General features: G+C 32.4%; 1 pseudogene; it reads left to right on the forward strand.

Moving 5' to 3' along the window:
• The first annotated feature begins 5,072 nt into the window (after window positions 1-5,072).
• LOC145275498 (5S ribosomal RNA) lies at window positions 5,073-5,190 on the forward strand (annotated as a pseudogene).
• The last annotated feature ends 317 nt before the right edge of the window (window positions 5,191-5,507 follow it).

Genomic DNA, 5,507 nt, shown 5'->3' on the forward strand with positions numbered 1-5,507 from the left:
TATTTATTGATTGTAAACTAATGAAATTAATATCAATGAAATGAAAATATAAATATGAATTTATTTTAAACTAATGAAATTAATATTAATGAAATTAAATAATAAATGTTTATTGATTTTAAACTAATGAAATTAATATTAATGAACAGAAATTATAAATATTTATTGATTTTAAACTAATGAAACTAATATTAATGAAATGAAATTAATATTTAGTGATTTTAATCTAATGAAATAAATATTAATGAAATGAAATTAATATTTATTGATTTTAATCTAATGAAATTAATATTAATGAAATAAAAACTAATTAAACTACTTAAATTAATATTAATGTAATAAAATAATAAATATTTATTGATTATAAACTAATGAAATTAATATTACAAAAAATGAAATAATAAATATTTATTAATTTTTAACTCATGAAATTAATATTAATGAAATGAAACAATAAATATTTATTGATTTTAAACTAATGAAATTAATATTAAAAAATAAAATAATAAATATTTATTGATTATAAACTAATGTAAACTAAAATCCAGGTCAGTCTTCCAACACGACTTCAGTAATCAAGAGTGCATCATTTAGGAAACGCTTTCCTTTCAAAAAGAATCCATGACTAAGGTGAAAGTCAGAAGGTGCAAAGTCAGGAGAGTACGTTTATTTAATAGGATTTCATAGCCACACACCCGTGTATCTGATCTGGTGGCATGTGTATTGTGGACCAGAGCATTATCTTGCAGGAGGAGGATACCTTTGCTGATCTTGCTCCATCTTTTGATTTTGATAGTTTTTCTTAATTTCTTCCAAAGTCAAGTATGATAAATTCCTGTAATTGTGGTATCATCTGCCAAGAAACCTGTTATCACTATTCTGTTCAGATCCATGATGACTGTGAACATAATCTTGCTTGTGGACGGCTGCATTCATGCCTTATATGAAGGTGGTGAATTCAAGTGCTTCCACTGCATTGACTGGGCTTTGGTCTCTGAATCAAAAATGATAAACCCAGCTTTTATCCTGTGTAATCAGTGTTTTGAAAAACTTTGACTCATGTTCTTGGCACGTCTCCAAATTCATCCTCGAACACTTGACGTGTTCATGCTTCTGAAACGGTGTCAGCAATCTGGAAATCCATTTAGCAGACACCTTATTCATGACAATTTGTCATATGACTAATAGTTTCCACAGACCCTGTACTAATCTTGACCTATTTGGCGAATAGTCACATGCCGGTCTTCCAAAATGGCAGCCTCAAAATCATCTTCAAGCACTCAATGCGTTCTTACTTCTGGAAACGTGTCAACAATTTGGGAATTTATCTGGAAGACACCTTATGCATACGCAAATGGTCATGAATGCCAGTTTCAGCTGACCCTATAATATCTTGATCTCTTGGGCTGTTCAATGATTAGTCACTTGTTGATCCTCCATCTATGACAGTAAAAGAGGCGGGGCTAATAGGTCTGGGAGCTATTTCCACAAATTTCTGCCCATATTTGAATTCATGATGCCAGCGTTTTCCAAAGTTATATCATACAGCATCATTACAATACATTGTTTTTTTGTTTGTTTTTTGTTTTTTTTGTTTTTTTTTTACTCACGTTCACCCCTAAAAAGGCATATCGCCACTTGGAGGTAATGGGCTACTATTTCGGACTATGCCTATGAAAAATTAACAAGATGTTGATTTACATTACCTTTAAACTTCTGAAAATTTACTAAGGCGAAGTACAACTCTGTCCTAACAAGACATTAAAATTGTTGAAAAGAACTAAGGGAAGAAAATTCGCCTCAAAGTTTTCTAAGACACTTGAAAACTGAATTCAATTATCGAGAAAAGGATAATTGAAGTTTAAGAAGAAAATTCGCCGCTGGAAAGTTTCTAAGAAACTTGAAAACTCTAAAATATTCTGCCTCCATGGAATTTTAACCTTTGCAAAAAGGACTACGGAAACGAGTTTCCAGGAAAAGGACTGATAAAAAAGAACTTCTAAATAACACGAACTCTGAAAGTAAAAAAAACCCAAACAAAATGAACTTTCTAAATGTTCCATTCGGAAAAGGGCGCCCAGAATCTTCCAGTAAGTGCACCCCCCTTCTTTCTTTCTTTCTTCCACCTTCTCTATCTCTCTTTCCTTCTCTTTCTCTTCACTCTCTCCCCTTTCGGTTACTAGTACAAGAATACTTGTAAGCCAGATGGACATTTTTGGCAGCCCATAGAGGTCACGAACTTTTCCTTTTGCCATTATATTTAATAAATTCTATTTCTCATATTTTTCTTTTTTGTTTGTTTTCTTCCTTGATGTTTCAGAGTTTAGTAGTAACGTCTAATTGATTAAGAAGAATTACCTTCCATGGGAAGAAGTGGATAATAAATTTCTTCACTTTCCCATAGAAGAGACGTTCCGAGCCTGTCTCTGCTTTATCCTTATTTTCATGGCAAGTGCTCGTCTGAGCTCCAATCTATGGTCCCCCCTCGCCAATCTTTCACGAAAAGCATCCATCTAGCTGAAACAACTGTTAATAATTTTCCCCACTATGTGCCTAAACCGAAACATAGATTCCATGAAGAAAGCTTCTTTCTCAGAATTGCACGCCTGTGGAACTCTCTTCCGTTTGCCTGTTTCCCACCTGACTACAACTTGGATGTCTTCAAGTCCAACATAAACAAATTCTTGATGAACCGTCCCCTTAAATAATCCAATTTACCAAATTTCTACTACTAACGATTACTAAGAAATTATCTCATTGACTACTGTACACTCAATAACCCTTATCCTCGAGTGGCCTCCGGGCCTTGATAAGTGGTGACCCCTTTGTAAAAAGAAAAAATAAATTATGAACGCATTCATTTCAGCATTTTATTTTGAATAGAATTTATATAATAAAAAAAGATTTGTTTCTATATTATACAGATGAAAAAAAAAATGGAATTTCAAGTGAAACAAATGATACCTACACAATTGTCATCTCAAATAGTAACATATCCAAAATATACATAAACCGATAAGGTAGAAAATTAGTTATTAATGAAAAAAGAAATTTGTGAAAGGAAGCAAAATCACTATATTACACTTTCGAAAAAAAAGAGAGAAGTTGACAGGGGAGATAATTAGGTTCTGTTACTTATGTCACGTGATGAACGTAATTCAAAATGTCAGACAAAATTTATTCCCCCGTATAAATTTTATAGAAAATAGTTTTTCATTAATAATTATTTTTTTATTTTATTGTTTTCTGTAATTGTTGGATATGTTACTATTTGTGACATGACAATTACGTAGGTACAATGTGTTTTACATGAAATTCAATATTTTTTGTTTATATAATATAGAAGCACCCTGTATTTTTTTTTAATTAGGATTGGATTTATTACTTATTCCCATTAAGTAATGAGCATCGAATTATGACTAATAGCAAGACTCAGCAGAAATACTTTTCCCTCCCCCTCTGTCTGTTTCTCTCTCTCTCTTCTTCTCTGTATAGTCATCTCTCTCTCTCTCTCTCTTTCTTCTTTCTCTACATTTACTTTCTTTTTCTCTCTTTTCTATTTCTCTCACTCTGCCTATCTGTCTGTCTCTTCTTTCTATATATCTTTTTGCCAATTCCTATCTTTGTTGTGCACGAAAACACTCCCCTTCCCTCTCTCCCTCATTTCTCTACATCCTTTCTTTTCTGGTTCTCTCATTCTGCCTGTCTGTCTCTCTTACTCCTTCTCTCTCACTAGTCCTTTTTATATATATTCATTTCTCTCTCTCTCTCTCTCTCTCTCTCTCTCTCTCTCTCTCTCTCTCTCTCTCCTCCACTCACACTCTCTCTCCCTCGCCTTTCTCTATATCTACTTTTTTTTCTCTATTTTCTATTTCTCTCATTCTGCTAATTTCTCTCTCTCTCTTTCTCTCTCTCCTTTCTCTAGTCCTCCTTATATCTACCTATCTATCCCCCCCCCACCTTTCTATCTCTCTACCTGCATCATGACAATTCACATTTATCAATATGAGGAGAGCGCGAGGACACACCTACTATGGAGTCGGAAAGGGTGAGTGTCCCAGTTGATCTGTTGAAATAAATGAATATATATATATATATATATATATATATATATATATATATATATATATATATATATATATATATATATTGGCTCTTTAATAATGTAAAAAGCAAGTAGATTCTAACTCAGCTTTTTCCATTTTTCTGTCTTGTGTTGTGAGGCTTCATCCTTAAATGTTCATCCAAGCAAAAAAAACTCTCCTCATTTGTTCTCGATTGTATAACATCCATTTCAAGTCATTTACAATTGCAGCTGAACAATTGACTAAATATTAAAAAAAATAAAAATAAAAAGTGTTGTTCAAAAATCATTTTTATGGTTGGATTTAAATTTCATCCAAGAACGAACTTCTAAATATTTCATCATGGATAGAGAAGGACCCATGTATTATCTTTCACCATATTGCCAGGTAAGAAATTATTTTTTAAAAGCGTTTGTTGTTATTTTTATAAAGTTGTAACATTCAGTTTTTGTAAAGTTAGATTTAGTTTGGTTGTTTTCTTTAACGGCATATCAACTCTTTTGGGGTTATTTAATACCAAATCCAGTAATTTTGGAAATGGTTTTTCTGTTTGAAATACTTTATATCTCCAATTATTTATTCATGATATTTGATTTTGGCATATCAACCCTTTTCAGTGTGTTTGGTTTGATTGTTTGTAGTGGAAAATTGTTGTTTTTGTTTTTTGGGATTTGCAGAACATGATTGAGTTTTGCAAAGAGAAAGGAAAATAAAAACAGTAACTTTAATGTTTGATGCATTTTAGGTCAGGAAGCTGGTATTCTTCTCATTCTTTGTTTTCGATTGTATCGCATTCATTTCAAGTCATTCACGACTGCAGTTGAACAAATGGCTAAATAAAAAAGGTGTTATTCAACAAAAATATAAGCAAATCAATTTTATGGTTGGATTTAAATTTCATCCAAGAACGAACTTCTAAATAGAACCCATGTATTATTTTTCACCATATTGCTAGGTAAGAAATTATTTTTTAAAGCATTTGTTGTTATATATGGCCGAATCACGTTGGCACACCAGTTCCCGTTAGATCACCAAAGTTAAGCAATGTTAAGCCTATTCAGTACTAAAATGGGTGACCACTTGGGAATTCCAGGTGTTGTATGTGCTCTCTGCTTATCTCGGCATTGTTTCCAGTTGTCTAACATTTCTTCTTGCCACTCGACTCAAGCAGTGCCGATTCAGGAGAGGTGTGGTTAGCGATTGCACAACCCTTGCCTCACAATTTCATTTGCAGCTACCCTTACAGGGGGTATCCATTGTCTTTCAAGACCGAAAGGAGGCTTCCATGTTGTTATTATTACAAAGTTATACTATTTATTTTTATAATGTTTGGTTTGGTTGTTTTGTTTTACAGCATACCAACCTTTTTTGGGTTATTTAATGCCAAATTCAGCAATTTTGAAAAAAATGTTCTTATGCTTA

The sequence above is a fragment of the Euprymna scolopes genome, chromosome 4, assembly GCF_053919585.1.
Source record: "Euprymna scolopes isolate OS-2025 chromosome 4, ASM5391958v1, whole genome shotgun sequence".
Classification (NCBI taxonomy): Eukaryota; Metazoa; Mollusca; class Cephalopoda; order Sepiida; family Sepiolidae; genus Euprymna; species Euprymna scolopes.